At 43.7% G+C, this 26,311-nt stretch overlaps 1 protein-coding gene across 11 annotated transcripts in view; it reads right to left on the reverse strand.

Moving 5' to 3' along the window:
* Positions 1-26,311, reverse strand: part of LZTS3 (leucine zipper tumor suppressor family member 3) — a 945,160-nt gene that overhangs the window by 263,745 nt on the left and 655,104 nt on the right. The window contains exon 1 of one of the 11 annotated variants that reach the window (XM_069632242.1): positions 7,174-7,263. The exons of the other annotated variants lie outside the window; for them this stretch is intronic. The gene's annotated coding sequence lies outside the window, so the exon portion shown is untranslated. Of the gene's footprint in view, positions 1-7,173; positions 7,264-26,311 lie in introns of those variants that run through there. 11 annotated transcript variants of the gene reach the window in all.

Raw genomic sequence — 26,311 nt, forward strand, 5'->3', positions numbered from 1 at the left:
GTAGCAACAAAAAATTCCTTTTATTCTGTCCCATAGCAGTTGAGAGTATCCGTGTTAGTAATAATCAAAATCCAATTCTGTTGTTTTGCTCCAAAAACGGGTTTTCACTTTCTTAGCAGGCCTCCCATCCTGGGGTGGTGGGCTTTCCTCAAAATCCGATTTTCTCTCTCTATCCCTACTCTTTGCCACTGCCTTCCATTCAAAGGAATCAAGTTAGCTAATGACTGGGGGTGAGTATTGCAGAAGGGGGAGTGCTAAACCATTGGGGTTATCTCTTTCTAAAAATTGCTCTTTTTCTTTGTTGCCATTAAAGATTGTGAGAATAATAAAAGTATACCTCTGCTGAATTGCTTTGTAGAGATTACTGCAATTGTGTACCACAGTAGTAGTGGATGTAAAATTGTTTGATTTTCCTTTTTCATTAAATAATAAATTAATAAATATCTATTGATACACACCGGCCTGATCCCTGGTCCATTGTGACACAGGGTGTTTATGGAGGTTGAGTGCGAGACGGGTTGGAAGCCTACTCAAACAGAAAATGACCATTGGGTTTTTTCAAAATAAAAAGCGCCTTATTGTACGTCACATTCATTGTCGGGGAAGGAGTCCCTGGCTTGGGTGTGCCGTGTAATAAAACCGTGACAGGTGATCTTCCTCCACTCGCTGATGAACCTCGTCGGCTGGCTTCCCAATGGGGTGCACGAGTGGGGTCCAACATCTTGGCCGGATCAGACTTGCTTTGGCACCGGCACCCTGCCCTGCGGGAGACAGCGATGCGAACCTCCGCTACAATAGGCCTAAGAGCGACCTCTGTAGGCTTCCTGTGTGGAGGATCGGTATGGTTGCCTCTATGACGTGGAAAATCCCTTGGATGATCTGCTGGAGTTACCCCTGGAGGAGCAAAAAGAAGACAAGCGATGATGCTGAAGGGTGCCAATGGAACGTGCCGTCCCCGTATCTGTCTTTATGGCTTGAAGGGATTTGTCAACCGCCTTACCAAACAGATTTTCTCTGTCGAAGGGCATGTCCAGCACCTTTGCATGAACGTTCGTGGCCTTCAAGCATCCCTGCTGACGAAGGCAGACTCCATTTCCCATCTGCTGGAAACCTGTGTCAGCGATGTCCACTGCCACCATAATGGCATGGTCTGACGAAACCTCCCCTTCCTGAAAGAGGGCCAGAGCTTCCATCTTCTTGTCGCCAGGGAGGAATTCCAGGATCGTGCGCAGCTTGTACCAAAGCTCACGGTTATATTGGGCTAAGATAGCCAAGCATTAGCCACCTTGATCCCGGATGCCGCTGTGTAAAAGACTCTTCTTTTCCATGGCGTCCATCTTCTTCCCCTCGTTGTCTGGGTGAACTGATGACATTGAAGCCAGGTTAGCCAAACGTTTCCTTAATGCAGCCGACACTACAGTGCAAAGTCTGGCACCCTATATTTCTTCTCCAACCTTTCTCACTTAATTGGAGCCGTGCACGGGTTCATCATGCGGACAAGTTCTTCCTCCGAAATGTCGTCCAGAAAGGGCACCACCTTGATAGTCATCCTCTTGGACTCGTGTCACTGGGCATCGAGTGGAAAGAGCTCACCTCGTCAGGTGGAGAGACTATGAGGAGCGTCCAGGTGCGGTGATTCATCGTCTGCCAGGATGAAGGCCTCATCTTCGTCAGTTCCCGCGGCCATTATGGCCGTGTCTGCACCAGTGTGTGTGTATGTGTGTGTATCCGGGCCCGCTGGTGGAGTCGGGGGCAATGTGGTGGAGGAGGCTGATGTGGAGGCATTGGATGATGCCTTCTCCTCTTACGTGAAGGATGACCCGGGGCCTGCGGCACCACACAAGGTGGTGCACGGGGCAACCTCGGCTGAACCTCCATCATCAGGGTGTGGCGAGTCGACAGGATGTCCATGGATATGTCCCTTGGCTGCAAAGGAACCAAAGGAGTGCTAGGCTCTACGCTGCCATCGTCGTGCTCATGGACAGTATGAACGGACTCTTGCTCATCGTCATCCATGGATGAGATGTCAATCGGTTGAATGCCAACCCTGAAGGGCTGTTTTGGGGCCTCCTTGCCCCCCCATTTTTCCTCTGGGTGATTTGAACAGGGATCTGATCCGGTGGCCCCCCTTAGGGGCCGTGTCACGCCTTGGAGGCAGGGATATCCTCTGGGCTGTAGAACCCACCCTCGTTGGATTGGCACCTACTGTCGCCATGGTCCTAACAGCAGGGGTCAACAAAGCAGTCGACAAGGACTTTGGCAGTGCCGGTTGAGCCTGCATGGGATGCACAGCCTTCTTCTCTTCCTGTGGCCTAGGCATTTCTGATTTCTCCCGTAACTTGGCTGGGATGGACGACTTCCTCTTCCAGGAGAAGCTCGATGACAGGTTGGCTACGGAGGCGGACGGCAATTGTGATTGCGGCCTATCCAACCTGGGACCCGCATCAGTGGCGAACCTGGTGGAATCAGACTTGCGGTTCCTAGCCTTATCTTGAACCTCATGGATGGGGCGATCTTAAAGGACTTTGATCTCTTCACAGAGGGAGACAGCTCTTTGGACCGGCCAGTCCTTGGCGAGGCATGACCTTGCACCGAGCACAGGGCAGAGCCCTTGTTTGAATTGAGCCATTCCACCAGCCTCCTATGCCTGTCTTTCATTCTTTGAGAAGCCCAGTTACATCTTGCACTCCACCTCTTTGTAGTCCGGGTGCAGGCAGTAAAGACACTGTAGATGTTTGTCCTCCACAAAGACGTTTCCGTAGCTCACATGTAATGCAGGGTCAGAAGAGAGTCCTTCCCTCCTTTTTCCCCTCCGTTATGGTCGGAGGGCGCAAAGTAGGCCAAAGATGGCCTTCCAGAAACCTCGACTAACCTTTGCCATTGAGGGGCACAAAACTTCACCGACAACAGGTTCCCATTGCCGGCTGATGAGGAAAGAGCACACGGGCTCTGGTGGAAACAAAAATCGAACGTTTCCATGAAAAAACTTGGAAAAATAGCTGAAGCCTGCAGTAAAATTCTGAAGATAGCTTCCAGAGGTGGGGCTTAGGGAGAGGACTGTCATTGGATGGGGGCAGTATGACCCAGAGGACAGTGATTGGTTTAGAGGAGAAATAGGGTTTTAAAGTGAAAGTGAAACCGTTTTTTCTTTTACCAAGGATTCCCAGCCTGACGACAGGGCATATTCATGAGCATGTGAATCCATGCCAGACAACACGCTGGAGAAACGAAATTCCGCCCTCTGCCAATCCCGGTGTCGAAGAAAGCTGGAAAGAAAAGAGTATTCTGTCCTCTGCCGATCCCAGCATTCAGAGAAGAAAGAGGGTATTCTGCCCTCCGCCAATCCCGGCCTCCAGAGAACAAAGAGGGTATTCCACCCTCAGCCGATCCTGGCGCGTAGAATCGAAGGAAAGAAAGAGGCATACCGCCATCCGCCGAGCCATCCGCCGATCCAGGCCCCCAGAAAATAAAGAAAAGGTTATTCCAGCCTAAGACATAAGGAAAGGCTGTCTGCTAAAACTCCACTTCCAGCCATCCAGCATCTGTGGCACCGCCGGCACTCCAGGACATCGCAGATCAATGGTTTGACAGGTCAGTGGCCACACCTCAGTGCACCCACAGGAAACACAACCACGTCAATCCGATTGCACTCAAATAAACGTCAGCCCCCTGCTCCTCCACACCTGCGCAGAACCCATGGAGAAGGGGGAAGAAGAGGCATTGTTCAAACTCTTACCATCTCTGCTGACGGCACTGGTATTCATAAAGCACAAGACCCCCAATACAACTCTACTGTCACCAGCTCACCCAGAACACTCACTGAATCACACACAGCAGTCAGACTGCTCTGGCACTCCGCCATATAGAAAACTGTCTGCCGTTCTACCAAGAAAAGGAGAACACAAACACCTAAAGCCAATATCGAGAGGGTGAAGAGAAGTTTCCAACACTCTGTCTGGCCACAAACAAACGCACTAGCTTCCCCTGCTAAGCTGAAAATGAAGAGACCAGATCAGATCAAGGAAACCATTACCCACAATGAGTTCATACAAAAGGAAGAGGCTGTTTACAAGCGAGGAGCACCAGTGCCATCAGCAAAGGGATGCCAACATTATACTAGGAGGGAGACTCATCCTGGTGACATTCCTAGGAAATCAGTTCACCAGCTGATCATGGAAGCAGAACGAGCTACTACCGGGAAGCAGGTACACCCTGAAATAGCACAAGGAAGAAATAGTGCCATGAGAAAACAGTTGGAAGCATCATGCACACAAAGAACATCCCCCAGTGACTGCACACCAAAAGAGGAACAATCATTGCCAGAGAAAGAGCCGCACATGAACACAAGGAACATTACTACATCCGAATATGGTGGATAACAGAGATTGTCATCAGAAAATGGCCCACCGACAGAGACGGCCTGACCCGTCCCAAGTTTGAAAGATAAGCAAGTTCGGTCTGAAACTAGCCCCTCTAAGTATATCGCAAAGGAAATTGCTCCCACTACAAATTTAAAAAAAGAGTTGCTACAGTGACAAATGAATCCTATGATTATACAGTAGAAGAGTTTGACCTCATCCAAAACCTTAAGGAAGCCATATTGCAAGTGGTAAGAGGAACACTGCCGTACATCCTTGACGGTCCGGTTTCCATGAAAAATACCAAAGAATGCCCTTGAGGGAAGGATGTGGGTATTATAATCCAGAGGAGCATGGTGCATCTGAACTCCCTGGTGAAGAGGCATCTCAGTTTGAGCAGGTTTGTACAGACTTCCTCTTAAAGATCCCCTTCTACATTGACATTACTGCGGAAAAGTCTACATATCCACGGAAACCATTGTGAATCACAAGAGAAGATCAATAGCCGAGTGGAGGAACACAAAACATTCCAACGTGAATCCAACCACATTCACATAGAATACCTGTGGTTACAAAGAGAGAAAGTGCAGAGTGATCACAGTAAGGTGACTGACACAGTGGTGTCCAAACAACGGCTGAAACAGAAGGCAGGGAATTTAATAGGAGCTGAGAGAAACAAAATAGGGGCGAAGCGCAGTAAAAGTAGGCCTCAGGTTCTGGCAGAACAAGGTTCAGCTACAAAGACAATAGAACAAACAGAAGGAAGTGTCCATGTGAAAAATGTTAATTATTTTTGTAGAGCGCACGCTCGCCGAAGCATCTCTGCGCTATGAAGAGAAACCGGAGAGAATAGAAAGCGAACCAGATATCATAGGAAGGATTAAAACAGGTAGGTTTTAGCAGCCGACGAAAGGTCAACAGATTGTTGGTAGCCCTCAGCTGCATTGGCAGGGAGTTCTACAATTTGGCAGCCGCAAATGAAAAGGAGCGGCCCCCCACCCGTTCAAATCGATAGCGGGGAACAATCAGAAGGCGAGAGCTCTTTGATCACAGATCCTGGGTAGGTACATAAAGCTGGAATTTGTATTGGAGATACTCAGCACCTGAGCCATGCAGAGCCCGGTGAACAGTCACCACTGACTTAAAACAGACCTGCTGAAGAACCGGAAGCCAGTGTAATGACCGGAGAACCGGGGACACATGGGCACCATAAGTGGTGCCGGTGCATGTGCACGCAGCATAGTTTTGTAGAAGCTGTAGATGGTGGAAAAGATAGAGCGGCTGAGCCAGAAACAAAGAGTTGCAGTAATCCAGCCAGCTTAAACTAAGGAAGCCGTAACTAGCGGTCTCAGTTGGACGGGACAGAAAGGGAGAACTTTCCGAAGTACACGGAATTAAAAAAATAGCAAAGTGAGTGCGCTGGAAGAGAAGTCACAAATGAAATATGCATGTGTCACGAACATCACGGACGACTATGCGGTCCAAAAAAAGTGAACGAAAGGAAGGAGACAAAGACTCAAGAAGCAGTCAACTAAGAAACAGTTGAAGAAGAAAGAGACCAACACTCTAAGGGTGAACAAGGAATACAGGCTCATCATCAAGAATGGAACAAAGATAAAGAGAAGACAACAGCGCTTGCACCATGACCTCTTCCAACTCAGAACATAGCAACTGGCCACAAGACGTTGAAAGAAAGTGCTCATGAACTGATACAGACGTTTAAGGAGAGAAGAGGAGAGAAAGAAAAACAAGTCGAAGACCAAGAAGAATACTGCAGAAACCCCCGGAGACTATCAAAAGAAATATAAACCCCACAAAGGATGTCAAGCAGGGGGGGAATGTTGTAGGTGGAATGGCAAAGCACTACCTTAAGGGAGAGAAGACCTTAAAGGATCAGACAGGAGGAGGCAGCACAGCGAGGAAGAGGAGGAGCTACTACAGCCCAGGAATCAAAAGACTGAGGAAGGAGAATAAAGATGGTTGAAAGATGGTTGAAAGTATACTTGACTCTGTTTCATTCCTGGGTTCATAGTCGACCCGTTCCTAGAGCAGGGGCATAACACCATCTAGCATGTTAAGTTGTGGACGAGTGTGGTTTGCTTCTGTGTAACTAAAACGCTTTCTATTCTAAATCACGCTGGGCTCCTGCTATTCCACCGTCAATGCTGCCTATTTCAATAAGTAGAGAGGTGCTGTCACAGACGTCATAGGTATTGAGATGGGGCTAGTTGGCGCCGGATGCAATAAAACATTCCCCCAGTCATCAGACCAACCCCCACCCCGGCCACACAGTTGCAGGTTTGAGGACTGTAGTGCCAATCAGGGGCCAAATTACAGAAACTTTGCACCGGCGCAAGTGCAAAGTTGCACCGTTTTAACATTAGGGCAAAGTGTGTCCTATTTTTTAAAACACTGGGACATATTCGAAAACTATTGCAAAATGACAAGTTAAGTTTAGCACAGTATAAGCATCAGGGCAAAAATTGCCATAGTGCACAATGTCCTAGACGGCTCCGCATTCTGCTGCTGCTTTCACCAAAGACATGCATTTAATTATAATTATTAAACAAAGCTAAAAAAAGAATGGTGCCCTACCGGGTGCTCTGCATTTACCGGCAAAATGAAATAATAAAATCACGTTCTTGTGTCACCAATACCGCAAAAGCACACAGCGATGTACAGTAGTCGTCGTGACTGGATGATAATAACCGCATATTAGTTGTAAAGGCAGTCAACAACTAACACTTCCAGCAAGTTGAGCGCACGAAGAGGCAGCAGCCCTGCCTTTGAAGGCATGTGGCGAGCGTGTACGCACCGGAATTAGATGCCAGCCTGGTTCCCCTGTCCTCGCATCCATGGCACCTCAGCAGCGGCTGGGCAGACATGTGACTCTTTCACCTTCCCGCGGTGGATTTGTGGCGGTCGTGGGGAGGGGAAGGGAGCGGCTGGTTTGCTGACAGCACAGAGTGGGAGGCTGGCCCTGAGCCCGCCTGAGTATTGCAGTGAATTCCTCTCCCCACTCAGCGGGCTCGCATTTCAGTGGCATGAACATCGCACTAAACGTAAGAAATCCGAGTATTTAGTCGGTTGTGCCAAAGGCTATACAATGAAATGCAAGCAAGCGTTGCTTTGAAATGGCTGCAGAGTACAAAGTATACACTCTCGGTGTGTGCTTTTTGTTTCAAAGCTGGAAACACAACATAGCACTTTTCTAGAGAACAAAACCTTTCCCATTTATTCTCTAATCTGAAGGAAGCAGTCCTGTTTTGCAATTTTGATGACACAACATTCGTTCTGTATGGCAAGCATCTGGCCACAATGGAGGAAGTCTAGACACTATTCAAGACACAGAGGCATTGGCTGGGATGCTACAGTGGAAGAGGACCTAGGTGCACCATCTAGTCCGCCCATGACTCTACCTGCTGTGGCACCCAGGTATACTTAGGCCCGAATCTGATGGGGGCTTTCCACTAACACTGCCAAGCTGTACTCACTTTAATTTGAAAATGGCACAACCAGTGGGTCTGCAACACAATGCCACAACCCGCTATAGCACTGTCCTTAGGCCAACAGTCATGAGGCATGGATATATAGAATGCAAAATGTGCACTCACCACTAGCCATTGGCTAGTGTTATTTAACTGTAGGTGAGTAAGAAATGGTGTGCTGTGCATATGTATGGAACTGAGGTGGCGAGTGACTTTTTGATGGCTGGCTAGTGGCGTGCAACTTTTATTTTTGAATCAATCATAACCACTGGAACAGCTCTGGGCAACCCTCCAGACCATCGTTTTTCAGCCTGCCATCTCCTTACCAAAGGGGAATGGTCCTGGGAGGATAGCGCAGGGGCAACGTGCTCACCTTGTAAGCAAGACGACACGAGCAACACAGGTTCGATCCCCGGGTCCGCACTTGGGAACCTCTGGGCATTAAGCGCGTTATAAATAACCAATCATATCATATCACCATATGCAAATGAGCCTTGGTTCCATCCCCCAAGGGGAAGTCCAGCCCAAACTGCTAGGTCACATCCCTTCTGCACGAACCCACAAGCATTCCCAGACACGTTTCGGCCTCATTGGGCGTCATCAGTCAAGAGTAGCTTGGGTCTCTAGGCATGTCTGGGGTTGCTTGTGTTTCCATGCAGAGGGGACCTGGCCTGGCAGTTCAGGCAAGGTTGCTCACATTGGTGCAGTACCTGACTGATTTGCATATGGTTGGACCCTTTTTCCAACTGCGCAGACAGGCTAAAAAATGGTGGTGTGAAAGGTTGCCCAGAGCAGTGCCAGTGGTTCAGATGTATTCAAAACCTTCCACCCATCACTTTTTTGGTCATTTATGTAGGGAGCATACGAGTAAACCTAAATACTGAAATGTTACCATTCCATATGTGAGTAGTTTCTTCAATCCTGCTTGTTTCCTTGAATTATTTGACTTGTAGTCCTGAAAAGAAACTACAAATTCCAGAATGGAAAAACAAAACAGTGACATGGGTACACTTGAGATCTCTGTTAATATCATGTCTTTCATATAAATCTGCACATATATCTCATGCATGTGATACATCCATTCGAAACCCCTGGATTTTTTCTTGATCAGTGATTGGTTTATGCATTGAAGCAGGACATCGCATAATGTCTTGGCATGTCCGAATTTGCATGCCTTGTCAATATAAGAGGCCATAATACAGCCTTTGCCAATGGAACAATACAGAACAGCACTCTGCCAACCAACTTTCAATACATTGCACTACATCAACATATATCACTTATGAAAACAACTCACATGCAAGATATTGTTGTTTTTTCTCATTTCATTATTATATGTTTTTCACACTTGAAGTCATCTCTCTTGGGGTCTGTAGGCTTAGAATATGTACATGAACTGCAGTTACTACTTCCCATACATTTCACTTACACCTATGCTATCTATACGACATATTTATTTGCAGAAGAAAGAAAAGGTGGGAATCGCTGATGCAGACCGAGGGACTCTGCAGTGCAGTTTGGCTTGTCAGCCTGTGTGAAATCCACATAAATATAGCCTCAATGGGAGCACGGCTGTGCATCCAAGAAAAAGGTAGTCAAGGATGGGTCCGCCTTTCCCTTCCTAGCCTGCATCCCCCGCCTGTAACCCCTAACAGGCCTCTCTCCATCTTCTTCCAAGAGTAGCCTCAAAAGCCTACCCTTCTATTGTACGAATATGGTTGCACCCTATTACCCCATTCCCTTGTTGCACATCACTCCGTTGCCTCACTGCTATCTTTGCACTTTATAAAACCCCACGTGTGCCATATGTAACATATATAGATGATATATAGAGTTCTAAATATCATATATTCAAGCCATGAGAAATATTAGCACGTCCTCATCTTTTGCCAACTTGCACTTTGAAAGAATATTGTATGGCACTGCACCTTAAAACAAATCCAGTGCACTCTAATTTCACATTGCCTTCTCTGCGCTATGAGCAAGGTAACTGCAGCACTGGTCCAGGCAGGATCGTTTAGACATTATAAAGTCCAGAAAAAGTAAAATTACATCTTCCAAAAACAGGAGCCAGGACGACAAATACTTCCAGTGATTACGCTGCGTTTAAAATATAACTTCCAGTTGTGGAGCTTGAGAAATATTCTTAAACTTGCTGATGGCATATTCATTTTCCCTGTACGTCTCCCTGATGCCCTTCCTCCATGCCTGTGGTCTCAATGGGACTTTTACACATTACATTGCTTTTCTGTCCCCTTTTTTCCCGCTCACATTTGCAAAGCAAAAAGCAGGATAAATGTGCCTACTAGTCTTCACACCAAGCTATTTTCTTCCTTTATAGTCACAATTGTCTTTTACTCCCAATTATTTAAGCATGAAAGTATTTTAACTTCCAAAAAATCCGACTTCTGCATGTTTAGGCCCGGAATTGTATAACGGTCTCAACTATCGGTGTACCGAATAGCATATTTAGTATTCGGACGAATACCGAATAGTTTGTGAAGTATTCGTCCGAAGCCGAATGTGAAGCCGAATAGTTGTTTTATTTAATAAATCATGTTACAAACTTAGAAAAAACACTTTAAATTAAACATGAAAGACTTATTTGAGATATTTTCCCATTTTTCATTTATTTCTCTTCATTTTAATCAAGATATCCTTATTTAAAGCATACAAGCTTGGCTAGAAAAAGAACATATTAACAAGAAAACAGGGATCACATGTATCGAACGATGTTGTGTATGCAAATCCTGTGATGCACAAAGTGTGAGTCTTCACGTATGCAGATTTCCCAAGAAGCTAGTTTGCCCAAGAGGCTAATACGGTTTGGGAAATGTCAGTCACATCTTCACCTGCCTGATATGTATCTGACTTTCCCCCAGCCCTACTGACCTAGAAGAGGCAGCCTACCTGTTGGGATGCTTTCCATTTTCCAAATACCCCTGTCCCCCAAATTAATTTTGCTAGTAAAACATAGCTCTCCGACTATGTGCTATAGTGAGTCCTCACACCTATCTCTCCATGCCCCCTCTCGCAGACTGGTCTCCGGGGAGATTTGATAGATTTGACAACATGAAGCTCCTCCAAGACACCTCTTAGGGGGGGCACTCACTCTGCCTGGCATAACTAACTAGCTGACTTACTGTTGTGAATTCTTAGTTTCTCCATAGACATTCCCATTAGAAAAAATATAATACTTGCTTCTCATTCACTCCAATACACACACTTAATGCATCTTACTCTGACATTTTATCGGGATGCTGTCAGACGAAGTGTAAATTGGGTGTAGGGAGCTGCTAACGGTAGACTTACATCCTAGTGGGTCACTTGCATGCAGTTTTACATGCTTACAAAATGTAATGTTAAATGAAAGAGTAAACAGGCACAATCGCCTTTACTCTTTCATTTTTCTCTCCTTGTGAAACTTGTAAATGCTGCCCACAAATTTCAATTACAGAAAGCATTCAGAATGGATTGCTATGGAATCAGCCTGCTTTTGGCAGGGGCTGCATGCAGGTACATTTACAAGAAATCCATTAGTAAAATGCCAGCATGAAAATACATGCTGGTTTTAAACCATCTAGTATATGCAGGCAGAGAAGGAAAGCATGGCAGAAATGTGATTTCTGCTTCCTGCCTTTAAATTAAATAAAAAAGCACCAAAGTGTAAACTTGAGGCATAAATGGCTTACGCTTTTCTATTAAGCCTCACTTTTGTACCATCAGGATTACAAAAAAAGGAGCAACATTGCTTCATTCTATTTTTATTTTGTAATCTCTGCTATATTTCTGTCTCCCTCAGATGTTGAATTGCATTCAAATGAGAGGACAAAGTATTCGGCAAGACCCGAATACCAAGAAACTATTCGGCTGGAGCCGAATAACTATATTTCATCTGGAATTCGGACGAATACTTACTCGAAGCTGAAGTTCGGTACACCCCTAGTCTCAACAAAAGTTAACTGAAGCACTTTATACACTGTCTGCCATTTCCAATCCCTCACAGAGCAGACTTCATGCAATCACCACACACTCAAGAACCGACCAAACTTGGGTGGTTGATTACTGGCTTCACTGGGGATGCCCCGCAATGGCATGGCCTCTGGTCTGTTCTTTACCAATTAAAATCTCTGATAAACTCTATAAAGCATCCATCAAGGCTTAAATAATAGAGAGCATTCTTAAGCAGACAAAGGTAATATCAGGGACAGCATAATAGTTTTTGGTGGAGCAATGATGTGTAGGTTGATATCCAATTTCCACTGTTACTGGGTGGACACTTGGAGAGCATTAAGGTAGCTCTCATGTGGCACCGTCGTTTTTAAAAATGATTTAAAGTTAAGTCTATTATGTGTCTGCTGGCACAGGTTCTTCCCACAGGAACTGAATTAAAATCTTACATTTGTGAATCTTAGCCATTTCAGTATGAACAGGTTTCTAAAAATGATGCCTCTTCTGCCGTATGATCGGCCATATCATGCTGTTTGCTCATGTCGACACAGGAGCTAAATGGTTATCTTTCACACCAAACTCAAAATGGTGACTCGTGGCATAAAACATTCTGGCCTCATAATGTAAGAAAAACATTTGGACTGTAGTCTACCCTGCAAAAGAAATTCAGGTACACACATTCTGGAAGCACACACTAAGCTGAGCCTAAATTTGGCCAAAACTGATTTTTTAGACAAAAACCATTAACATCTGCTGGTCCTTACAAAAAATATCTTTATTCAATACTAAATTTAGCCTAAATACTGGCAGTCACTTCTGATTTCCGAGATCAATAAATGCATACGTCAACGACAGATTCGTATCTAAAGCTTCTAAAGAAACTTGGGCATCACTCTGTTAGGGTTGTTTGGCTGAAGGAAGGGAGGTGTTGACAGTCACCTGCCTGTATGTGAGTGCTTGTGGTGTGATGTCACTGATGGAGTGTTTGGGTATGATTGAGTGCAATGTTGTGTTCCACCCAGGGCAGTTACTCGTCCGGAAAACACTGCACTAACATTGCCTACGACATGTCAGGACTTTGTTACTTGTAACCTGCTCTTCCTGGGTACTTTCCAGAAAGTCTGTCAAGGTCCTCAAGTCTTACTGAGCATGACTGCTTGAGTAGTCACCAACCCAAGCAGAAGAGAGCATACCTTTTCTTTAGTGAAAACTATTCATTGGTTGGGTGTTAAAACACAAGCTTCTTTTAAAGCTCAGAGGCTTGATCGTAAAGCATTCTATGGCCCTATGCCCTTATATTTGCAACAGAAAGTTAAGTGGTGAGACCTGCTCCAAGCGCACATGCGTAATCTCCATGTTGAGATAAACCAGCGGACTGTGTAGGCATGTTAAACGATGTCAGCTAATTACTTTAACTCCCTCCATGAAGACTTTCACATCACTGAACATCTCATCATTTTTTATAGACATCAAATCAAGACCTTTCTATCTTAACCCTGTGTTTCTGTTCTTTTTCGGAATGAAAGTGCTTTTCTGGGGTTCTTAGCGCTATAACGTCGTTTTATGACTGACGTGCATTACAGAATAAACAAGTGAAAGTAAAAAGAACCAGTAGGGTGGCCACCTTTACAAATGTGCTTGCAGGACACTTTACTTTAGTTGTGCAGCCACAACAGAAACAGTCTGTGGTGAGTTCCACACACGTCACTCACGCTTCTTTTTTCCCTATATCCTCTTTTTTGGTACTGTCAGGGCACATGGCACCTGAACAAGTATACAGTATAAAAAAAACAATAAAACTGCAAGACAGTTATGCATACAGGGAACTAAACGTTTCAATTTCTCTCCTGTGCCTGTCCTGGGATTTCCGAGCGACACAGAGACCCCCTATTTTGCATGTGTACTGACATTATTAGAACTGACATCACACAAAAGGTAATTAGGGGCGTCATGAATCTATGATACGCAAAATGATCATGGGTAGTGCCAGCTCAGTTCAGTTTATTCGGAATAAAAATCCATCAAACATTATACAAAGTGCATATACAATTGAACATCAGTGTCATTAATACAATGTAGGTACATTTAAATAAACTAACATTAATAAAATGCGATCAGCATAATTTATCCAATAAAATAGAATACAGTCACCATAATTAATATGACATATTGTTTCCAGATAATAACTGTTTCAACGTTTAAGGGCAATTTCAATGTACGAGAATACACATTGTGCAACAAACACATCCCGGGCTGATAAAAGAAACCTACTTGTCTTACTCCATGAGTCCTTAGTAGAGGTAAAAGGAATTTCTTCCTAAGAATCTGAAAAGCTGGGCAAAAGGGTAACGTGAGATTAAATCGAATTAAAAATAACGGGAGGGGAGATTTATTCGAAAATCGGCTGTATGAAAATCCCCCACACTCTTGTTCGCTATAATGCCATCGGGGGTTGTGGGGGTGTCCACCTCTCCCTATAAAAAATAAAATGAAAAAAAGAGGAACCTGCGGCGCCAGCTCCCATTCACGTAGGTGAACAGAACCGGCGTCCCAGAGGGAAGCAGGAGACAGCAACACACAAGGAGGTGTGCCGCCAAGAGGTAAGTCAGACGGTGGGGTGCACTGGGTTGCGAAAATCCCTTTCATTCAAATGACTCATTATATTCTCCCTCGAACATTTAGAATTCGTTCAATTCACGGTAATCCGGGCAAAAGAACATGAAATGCAATAGTTTCCGTCACTCCCAGAGCATGGACATTTCCTACTTCCTACTCCATTACCTCCAGTGTTGTTTACAAATAACAGGTTAGTCCTAAATCGGAGAATATTCGCTCTCTACCATGGGTCTGTGAGCCAGTATACATAACCTGATGTATCTGAAGTGCCAGCAACATTTATATGATAACATTGGACACTTTGTTTTTCAGCGTCATTGTCCCGTCTTGCTTTAGCCCTGACCCTCAAGAAATCACTTACCACCTTCTTTTTCTCAGAATTACTGATGTCCAAATCATTGCTAAATAGATATCCAAAGCCAAGGGCATGCGGAACAGATTTAATGTAATTTAACCAAGGAGATGAGCTTCTTACACTTGAAGATAATAAATCTTCTGCCAAGCATTTTGTGAGTGAGAGATGTGAAGTCTCCCACAAAGGAAGCCACTAGATTGAGTGGGTTTGCAGCTATCACATCTTCAATGTGAATCAGCCCACACTCCTCAGGCGTGCAACAATACCCTGGAAAGCCCTGGTGGACATCCGTGATCTTCCTCGAGAACACATTTCAGTGATATGAACCTATTTGTTTGAATCATGCCCCCATACAGGCAACAGAAAGTATCAACCCATTCTAGTCATTCCTTATTTATGACTATTGTGTTCCCCAATCGCTTATTGGTGCCAACGCACATTACTTTTGCCTTCAAGATATGGACCTTTCAATCCTTTTGCTCTATATGCTCTTGGAAGCCATTTACTAGAATGTGTAAGGCATGCTTTTTTGTATTGTACATATGGTTTATTTCAAACCTTAATAATTTTACTCAAAAGAAAAACATGATTCATACAGTCATATTTAAAATTAAAATACACATTCATGAAACTTTATAAAATTTCCAATTAATTATCATATACTGGTGTTGTTACCACCTTCATTTCATGTATTCCTCTGATTCCTCATTCATTCAGTTAAAAATATTAACCTTTTTCAAAAATTTGACTACTGTAATCACCAAGGAGGAAGTAAGGCATTTTAAAATGTATCTCCAGAAGTACTCTGAGTTCAGTGAGTCTGTAGAGTGGACAAATTGTGAGAAAAACTCGTATCTTAGCTTGTGGAGAGCTTCACAATTAATCATTAAATGTCTGAGGGTTTCAACCGCTGTTCCACAAAGTCAACACTGAAGTTTTTTGGGCGTCACGTATTAATTTAATCTCTCCAGTTAGGAGGGTGTTCAGTCGAAACCTTAAGAAGATATCTCTGTTTCCGCTGTCGAGAGATTGTTCTAAATATTTCTGCAGGGTTCCCTTCTTTCTACATTCTGTATTTATTTCTCTGGTCAGGCTATATCGAGTCTTTTTTCACAGGTCATGATCCAAACTTTTTCCATCATTTTCCTTTTGGCCTGACCTGCATTTTCAAAGAAAAGCTCTACAGATATCTCATCTTGCTCCAATATACGTTCACACTGTCGCTTAAATTCTGCCAGAGGCGTGCTTTATTTTGGCCATGAAGACTGCATCTTCAGCATATAAGAGTATGCGCGTCTTTTTGCCAGCCATTTTAGGGACATCACTTGTCAGAGCAGTTAGGGTGCTTGGCTGGGAGTTAATATAAAGGTTAAAAAGCAAGGGTGCTATTACACACTCCTGCCTTGCCCCTCGCATGATACTAAACGATTGGGTATTTTTCCCTTGTTTCCCCATCCCTTTTCTGGCCGTCAAGTTTGAGTATAATACAACCAGCAGCTGTAGCATCTCATCTGGCATTCCCATCTGATACAGGAAGGATAGCTCAGCGGCAGAGTGCGCATCTTGGAAGCAAGACGACACGAAGCAACAACAGGTTCGATCCCCGGGTCCGCGCTTAGAAACCTCTGGGTGTGTAAGCGCGTTATAAATACGTAACTAAGACAAAAAAAAACCCACAATTACGCAACTAAGAAAAATAAACAATTCCTGTAACAGCGCCTCGATGCCTGCAGGCTGTGTGAGCGCTTTATAAATGTAAAAATAATAATAATAATAACAAGACTCTCCAAAGCTTCCCATGATTAATGCAATCAAATACACTCGAAAGATCATCAAAACTCAAGCTATGGGCTGTGTCATTTAAAGCAGTTGTTACGAGTAAGTCAAGAGACCAATAACTTTGTGGTGTTCAATATATGAATGGTCACTATACTTACAGTGGTAAGCCAGTGCAGTATAAAACACCCACTAATAATAATATGAATCATTATTATATATGGAGCAACTCAACAGCCTTGGAATCAATGAGTAAGGTTTTTTCACTAGGAAAAGCTGCAAACTGAATCACTTTCAGAGACTCTCAACTTTTACAGATAAAACACAGTGGGTCCGATTTACAGAATTTTTAGTGCAGTGCAAAGTGACTTTGTACTGGAGCAAAATGACTTTGCACTATCAACAAACAATGTGATTTACAGTACACTTTGCACTGAAAAATGTCTTGTTGCAATGTGAATTGGGCCTTTTAGCGCAGTGCAAAGAGTACTTTTGCAGTGCAAAGTGATTTACAGAACAGTGCAAAGTGTGCACACTTTTCACTGTTCTGTAAATCAAGGTGTTTGTTGGCAGGGCAATGTCATTTTGCTCCAGTACAAAGTCACTTTTCACCACACTAAAGATTATGTTAATCAGGCCCAGTGAGATTAAATGATTTGCCCAAGTGAACACACTTTGGTAGTCTGCAATTTAAACACTTGACTTCATATCTTCCCAACTTTAGTTCATATAGATATTTGTTAAGGTTTTGGTTTCAAGACCTTAAATAATTATTAGTTTTATAGCAATGGCATGATCGGTACACAAACCTCATAAGAAACTAACCTGACAATATATAAATTGCTATAGAAACATGTTGATTACACCCCACTCTGAATGGAAGATTACCAGAGCATCATGCAAAGAAATATGAGCCTAAAACTGCATTATTAAGAGTTAAAGACACAGAGTGAGCGAAAATACAAAGCATTACAAGTTAATTATTTTACCCAGCATGCAGCATGATGTACCATTTCTTATCAGCCACCACTCGCAACTCTTAAGAGAACACAGCCAGTCTGCAAGGTCCCCCTCAGGGCAGTGTCTGGGCCATCAACCAAGTATCCCTTCCTTTGTAATTCTCTGCTGATAAAAAGCAAGGCCTCAGGGTGCTTCGTTGCACTTGAAATAGCCCATGACAAAGTGTGAGCTCTGAGCTATGGGAAGGCTTTGAACAGCAAACCCTACTGCAGAGAAGTAAAATCGTGTCTCCTCCCGCACCCCCCACACCTCTTAGAGAGGCTGTGTTTGGGATGTGGGACACAGCCCATTGAATCAGGACAGTCCAGCAAAACACACCATGGTAGGCCAGAATTGTAACCATAATTATCCAACACAAAACCCATGTCCCACATCTTTCAACTTCAGTGTAAGGTTTCTGAATGACTTATAGCCCACAGTTATGGGCAAAGTGGGCTTTTAAAGGCTAACAAAGTTAACAGCCGTAGTAAAATGCAATTAGCAAAGGCTCGGGGTCTTTAACATGCCATTATGGGATACGGCCCAAGTTCTAGGTGTTCTTTGTGGCCATTATAGCTGTGATCTAAATGGTACCCGCTCAGAGCAGGAACCATAATTCCAACAAATTCCTATTTAAAAGATGCTCACAATCCACAGTTAAACCAGTCCAGTATCACACCAGAGGTTTGGGCATTTCCAAGCATGTGATAAAGGCTAAACTGGCGCAAATGTAGGCTTTTTGGGCTGCAACGCAAATGACAAAGGTTTCTGTTTATGGTAATAATGCCAGGGATTTTAAAAGAAATGGCAGCAAGTGGTATAGTTTATTAATTTCACATGTACAAATGCCTTGATGAAATCATTGCCACCAAGGTTGAACATTTTCAAATGCTGGCAACTTAGCTTGAAGGCTCAATACTGTCTGACTCCAGTGATTCTACTTCTTAATGACACTTTAGAAAAGGCACTTAACGCTCTATGTTTAGGGAACACACAGTTTCCTTAAGAGTGGAGTACCGCTATGCTTGACAAAGGAGTGTAATTAATAGCACTTACATAAACCCGAGGAATACATTACATTGTTCACATGGAACGCTAGCCTACCTAATGGGCTGGACTTCAACGTTACCCACAGGGAGACATGAACCCGATATCTTTCCTGAGTGAAGTGGTATCCCACTGGTGTTTCTGTTTTTTGGTTTGAGATGGTATCACTGTGTAGGTTCATTCTTTCACGCAGTTCCTGGCAAGTTTCATGTAACTACTTCCCTTGTGTACTTTTGAAGAGGTACACAATGTTGGGCTATTTGCAATTGTAACTCCTTTGAATAAGCATTGTGCAGTTCCTTTGGGTTGTTAAAGCACATTTAGTGCAGATGCGCACCCAGGTTTTGCATCTCCTAATATTTAATGTGTATGTTCCAGGTCTCTTTTGTTCCTGTTTCAATGTAAATGTGCTTCTGGACAGGAGTCTGCTAGATGTGTAGGTTTTGTAAATGCAATAAAAGGGGAGATGGGGAAATTGAAAATTCTTCATCCCTACTGAATATTGGTTGGAGGTCCTGTTAAATTCTGTTCAGTAGTTTTAAAGCTGGGTGATAGGTGACAGACTACTAGAGGTACTCTTTCTGAAGTTCCACTTTCTATGTATTATAGAAGGGTATTCCTTGTAGCAGACATAGAGAGAAACATAGAAGCTGGAGGTTAAAGACACCAAATGGGAAGGATCCACCATCACTGGAGCACATGAAAGGAAAACATGCATTGGCAAAGCTGAAAGTTTGGGCTTTTATGTAGATATGGGACAGGCCTTTCCTAGGCACTGATATAAAGGTACAACCTGGCCATATGTCTGCAACAAACGGAACATTGAGTTATTACCTGGGCATATGATTTCAGTACTGGAAAATGTCTATCTACTATCAAGACCAAACTGTTGGCTTTGACAGTGCTTGCTTTTAGGTGGACATCAATGCAAGGCACAAATCTACGTCACGTGGCTCAAGGTACACTTGGTTAAGAGGTTTTTATTACATCAGTAGTCATTTACAGCTGCAATTAAGCCATTCACTCTTTGTAGACGGCTTAGAAAAATACTGGCAGGCTAAAGCTTGATTTTACTACTTGATAGAGTGAGTTCAAAGAGATCCCAGTGGATTTGTTCGGGTGGAGAGGGGCAGTTGGCTAGTGGGAATAGCCATAGGGATAAGCATGGGCATGGGCAGTCAATGGGTGGGTAAACAACCGAACAACAACTACAAGCTGTGTGTGCCTCTTTATTTATTTAATTTTATTTATTTATTAATTTATTTCCATTTATAAAGCGTGCAGCTGCCCTAGGGCATTGTGGCGCTGTTACAGTATATTCAGGCAAATACAGTGTACAGTTCTCAGTACAGGGCCATACAGATTAATGGTCAAGTTCCTTGGTTACAGTTGAACAAAAAGTTATTTGAATAGTATGGTTTTCAGAGCCTTTCTAAAGGCTAGGAGTGATGTTTCTTTCCTGAGTTTGGGAGGTAGTAAGTTCCAAGATTTTGGTGCCAATACTTCAAAGCTGGTACCACCGGCTGAGGCTCTGTTAAAGACAGGGACCGCCAGTTGGTCAGAGTAGAGTTCTCGCTTGGGTTTGAGTGATTGTGCAGGGTGTATTCGATCCACTAGGTACCGGGGCGCCAATTGGGAGAGACATCTGTGTGTGATTGTGAGTTCCTTGAATAATATGCGCTCTTTGATAGGGAGCCAGTGGGCAACTTGTCTGGCCTGGGAGATATGCTCTCTCCTGGGGATACTGAGAGCAGCTCGGAGAGCATTATTTTGCGCAATTTGTAACCTGTTTATGTTCTTGGCAGACATACCTAGTAGGAGGACATTGTAGTAGTCCATCTCCCCCCTACCTATACTCCAATGCAATAGTTTTCAGGTATACGTGGTGCTTAAGCACCACCTAATAGCCCAAACTAAAAATGGATGTGATACAGCCCTTCAGCCTGCTTGTTTATCCAGAGCAATGATGATTATTATCCACATTGCCAGTAACTAGGTTATGCAGACACTTCTTAATGTTAGGTGTTACATGTTTGCTGCATAATCTATGAAGATTGCTATGGGGGGCTAATTGACTGGCACGTACTTATAAGTTAGTATGCTTTAAATTCTACATTGCATAAGTGTTGGGAACAAATGTGCATCCACTCATGTGTTTACTGGACTTGTATGAGGGTACTTGAGGAGCCATGCATGGATATACTCCTTTTTTCTCCTTTGCATTCTCGCACACTATCTGTGAGCTGGGGGATAGGCCTAGAGCTCACAGACCGTCAGGTAATCACAGTAGGGTTATGAATGTCCCCTCTCGGAGGCAAGTGACCTGAGAAAGCTGTTGCTTGTGTGGCCACCTCTGCTCTCTCAGCTCCAGAGGATGCATGAGCCAAGACAAGGTGATTCCCTCTTATTAACTCTGACCATACATCAGTCTGCACCCCAGGCACCAGCATTCTTACCGATGACCAATAAAATGTTGTGCCAAAGAATGGCATGGGTTTCTTCAGGAATGCTTCTCAAGGCAGGAGCTGTGGACAGGATAGATTGATCTGGATGTCAGCATGGGGACACACTTCTTTTCAGAGTCTGATGGTCACTGTCCTTATCAAGGGACTGAAGGAATGGCATAGCCACCTTGGAGGTGAGGGAATAGGAAGATTTAGCCTTAGTGACTTCCTTCCAGGCTGGCTCACTTACTACTGTCCAAAAGTGACAGGAAAGAATCATGGGAAAGCCTGAAATGCTTGGAAACCTTCCCAGACATCCAAATGCAATAAAGCAATAGCAGAATCGATGACAGACATCTCAAGATGGAAAGCCCATCTGCAGCACATTGAGCATGACCCAAGACAACCACTGACATGGAGGCGTTACTGGCAACCGGTGGTACGTTTAGAACCCCAATAACAGCCCCCGTACGCCTGCTTATCACGGGCGGCAAATAGACAGCGGGCCGCCATGCAATCCCAATGCAAACCAGCCATGAGTAGAATACTTATCGCTCTTCATTTGGGTTGCTGACAATGTATGGTGAATAGTCCACTAGTTTAGCAGCTTCAACTACAACCAGTAAGTTACTATTATAATTAGCCAGAGTTGCCCTTACAGTCAAAATTGAGAAGTAGCATACAGGATGGCTTTTCAATTGCCGCAGCACTTTTGGCATGAAAACGTATATTATAGGAGACATTTTCCAGAGAGAAGTAATCCCCACTATACGCACAATGTTTTTGGAATTTCTGGTCAGCACAATTATGCACAGCTGGTGCACAGTTTCCTATGACCCTGATTATCACTAGGGATAAAACAACCATTTTAAGTGAACTCTTCTCAGAATAAAAGATGGGCTCATTAAGTGTGACTTTTCTCTGGCCTTTGCCCCATAATGACCTTTCTGCCATTTAGAAATAGTTTACGATAATATCTTCATTTAGCTCAAAGTAAAGAAAATAATTTGAAAATATGCACTTGTTTTCAAAGTGTCCTCTTTATTTGACTGGAGATCATTTCAGCCCAATGCTTCGCATATAACATTTTTTTTTGTATTTTACTATATTATCCTGTTGAAAAGGTCTAGAAAAGTGTGAGTTATGCTTTTAGGACAAGATATATGTTGTACGCGTCTGAGACTTGAGACTATAAATATACAAATGCTGCCATCACTGAAAAACAATGCAGGCACTACGGATCCAGTGCTAGCATGCAGTCAACACCAAGTCTTAATCCAGCCCCATCATTATAGAAAGAAATGTGAAGCGCCCTGAAACCTAAGCGCATAATGCTGGACCAGGAGATCTCAAGCCCACTTTATTTGGTACAAGGCACGTATAAGGCGGTCATCACTTTGCAGTTTCCCACTCCATTGAGCGAAGGATCCGAATGCGGCAGCCAACAATGACTGCCTAGACTAATGAGTTATGTCAAGTGTGCTTCTGAAGATTAGAAGGTGCTGAGTGCTCATCATCCCAAATTGGACATTTCTTATCTGGTTCCCCTCATTCAAACGGTCCCTTACCTCCTTCCGTGTTACCCACACCACCGTACCTTCTTCAGGTTACACACTGACACTTTCATGTCGTCCTTAATTACCTGGCTGGGGTTGCGGCTCACTGCAGGCCCAGACAATATATGAAATGGCAATGCATTTCACATAGGAGTTTTAGGCCTGACAGACCTGCCTGGTTAGCCTTGCATTTACTGGTGCTCAGGGAATTACACATATTTCTCAAAAGCTATCTATGATCTATGATGTAATTTAGTGGGCGACTTAGCACCCAGTTCTGAAGTTGGTAGTTGCGAGATCAGCAATTGAAGCAGGAAAATACTGGTCCTAGTCTTGCCGGTGGATTATAATATTATTTTAGTGAGTGTAGCTTTTTAAAAGCTACCTTGATCAAGAGACCCATGAAGCTGACCTAGTGTTCTTAGTGGGCCATCACATTGCATGTTGGGCTAGTAAACAATCCTTATCCCATGCACAGATCTCAATTAAATTTGCTACTTTATCGTGCTGAATTTCATTGGTGGGGGAGGTTTAGAGGTGTATCCCCCGACCTGGATTCTCCTCCCTTCATATTGCATTGGCTGGTACACTGTTTATGCATGTTTGTGTTTGTATGGTTAATTTTTCTGTTAAGAAAAATATTTAAATAAACAGAAAAACTCGTGATGTTGTCAGTAGAGGCTATGCCCCTGCAGAGATGGACATTAAAAGCCCAAAGAAAAAAAAATACCTGTTTGTACATCAAAGGAAGGGCAGAAATGCAAATAAATTATCTTTGAAAGTTCAGATGCTTGATATAAAACAATAGAAAGTTGAGAGCGAGTAGGTCACCCATGCATAACAATAGTTGAGCTCCTTTAGAAGACGACTCTAACAAGTTATGTTAGGTTACCATGCTTTTGCACTGCGCCAAATCACCACTGTAGTAGTTTCAAAGAACCACATCTTTATTCGAGGCATACTGTGCCCCCACCCGATCACTAGATCTTAGTCTGCTGTAAAGAACAGCATGAGCCAGGTGGGAGTAAGAGGAAGAGGAAGCAGGAAAAGAGTGTGTAGATGCAGGGAGGGAGTAAGGCGGGGCAACATGCATGCATTAGTGTGGATGTGTGTTCGTTCATTATGTTTGGACTATCTTCTAGAGAGTGATGACACAGAAGAGTACGTGTTGAGCTAATATAAGCACTTCGATTCAGAGTCATATAAAATAGTCATCAAGTAGTGTTGTGTGCGTGAGGGACTCGAGAGCATGCTCTGCGTCAACAACACGCAAGGCGGATGGGTCTGCACGCTGCCGTATGCAGATGAGACATGGCCTCCAAAACCAACGGCAGCGAGGCCAAATGCAACCTCACAACCGCACACTTTACATGAAGCTCCTTGAGCACGCCAAGGTTCGAAGCACGCGTATAAGTAATGCTGCAAGGCCTGGCTTTAAAATTCTGATACTCGTACAGTAGCCTCTGCGATGGAAAATTTAAGATGAGGACACAGGGGCAGCTATCACCCTTCTCATCATGTAATGACACAGCATGCCCTGGTGCACTAAGGAGAAGCTGCATTGCCAGGATGTAGGATCCCGCAACAGTAGTAAGGGATTATACTCTTTTTCTTTGCTGTAATTTGCATTGTTCTTGCCTCTGACTTTAACCAGCAAATTCATCCAACGCTCACCTCGTGTCTTTAATAGATTCTTGCTTATCCGATCAGAAGAGCTCTCCATTGCTCGCCATCCTAGATTAAAACCGATCAACCTTCTAGATGTCATGTACACATGAATAGAAACAGGCTCCTCTGCATTCTTTCATACAGACACATGCAAAACAAACTTCTCAAATGGTAGCTCTGATTAAGAACCGCTGGCAGCGTTATATCGGATCGTGTGACACAGCAACCACAGCAGCATTACTCACTCTGTAGCCAGTACATAGCAAAGTGTCATTGAGCTGTCTCGTTTTTTGATTACTCGAACACTTCCCTGAAGTGACTGTCAACAGAGCAAGCTCATGCTGCGACTATGTGCACCCAGTGGCCACTCCATAAAAGGGGATGTAGCGTATTTTAAAATCTAAATAGACTCTAGGCACTGATAACGTGTGCTATGCGCTTCCGACTGAACTTATATCCTACAAAGGAAGTTATGGAGGCAAGGAAGCCGCGGGCTGAGCGCAATTCCTTGGGGGGGTAGGAGGGGAAAAGAGAGAGAGAGACAGATCAGGATGGGTCAGTAAGGAGTGGAGACAGGAGGGAGACAGAGTGGAGATAGGATAAGTGAAGTGAGAGGAGCAATAAGACCAGGAGAGGGAAGCAGGATAGAAAGGCAGAGTTGGAGGAGGAGTAAGATCTGGAGGGAAGATCAGAAGAAGGAAGGAGATTAGAGAGGCAGAGTGAGAGGCAGAGAAGGGGAGTGCCAGGAGAGAGTGAGGAGGGGTATGATAAGACCATATGACTAGCCCGTCACAGGTCTCCTCTGAAGACCCTAAGATAAGGCTATGGCCTTTAGACCTCCCAAGATGAGGGGCAGCCTAGAAAGTAGCGCTACCCTGGCTATATTGTAACAATTGTAGTAATTGGCTAAAAAGCATTTTAAGGGTAGGGGTGCTGGTCTGGGGAGGTGAGAGTCACTTTCAAGGCAGAGGGAAAATGTACAGTGACCACCCCTAGACTTTGATCCAGAAGTACCATTTCTTATACCGGGTTTTATAATAAAATTGAAAATGCGTTTCGGTTGCCATGTGACTTATTGAGAACCTTGACACACAATATTTAACAGTGAGTTTATTACAAAATGCAAATTGGACTAGCGCTACTGTATCGCTACCTCGGTGGGATTTTCACTATTTTGGCAGGATGCCTTCATTTAGTAACATCTTTTAACATTGCTCATGGGCCAATCTCCCTGCTTATGTCTTACTATCAGGAAAGCCAATACCAACTTCTTTGTGTCCCAGTCTATCACTGTGCTGGCATAGATTAAGCGACACAAAACCAAAAATTCGTTAGGAATGGGGTTCCCATTTTTAGATTGACCAAAAGGTTTTTCTTCTTATACATTCTTCTGAAAGAGCACCAATTAGGATTCAGTCCCCCGATTTAGGGATCCCAATATATACATTTCTCCTCAAACTCCACTCATCCTATTTCTTCTTTATCAATTGACCAACAAGTGTCCGCATGCACAGTGAGATCTCAGACTCATTGCACACTATTATTATTATTTTTTTTTATTTGTTTATAATCTAAAAATAGATTTTTACAAAAAGAGAAGCTGAAGATAAAAAGAATTTCAATTCATTCATTCCTTCAATTTTAGCGATCTTGAATCAATTTAGGAGTTCAATAAGAAAGATTTTCAAGGGCTCTGGTCTATCTACTAATTCTGTAATTGTTACACTCAAGAGTTCTTCTTTAAACTACAGCGTCACAGGTGTTAAAGGAAACAACTCTTTCACTATGTGTTGCATAATGTTGATCGTCGCCAGTAGCCATGATGTTTTGTCCCCACCGATCAGTTTTTGCCAACAGAGATCTTCGTCTATGAGACAATAGTTCAATAGGGTACTAGGCAGGTATTTGGTTTGGATGCTTCGAGTAGCTGGGCAGTTCAGAAGCAGATGGCAAAATGTTTCTTTGATCGCCGGATCGTTGCAGAATCGGCAAAAGTTTGTAGTTGTTAGGCCTCTGATTGCCAATATTTTCGTTTCAAGCAGGTTAAGTCTGA

This window comes from Ambystoma mexicanum, chromosome 6q, assembly GCF_040938575.1.
Source record: "Ambystoma mexicanum isolate Mex_15411 chromosome 6q, UKY_AmexF1_1, whole genome shotgun sequence".
In the NCBI taxonomy this organism is placed as follows: Eukaryota; Metazoa; Chordata; class Amphibia; order Caudata; family Ambystomatidae; genus Ambystoma; species Ambystoma mexicanum.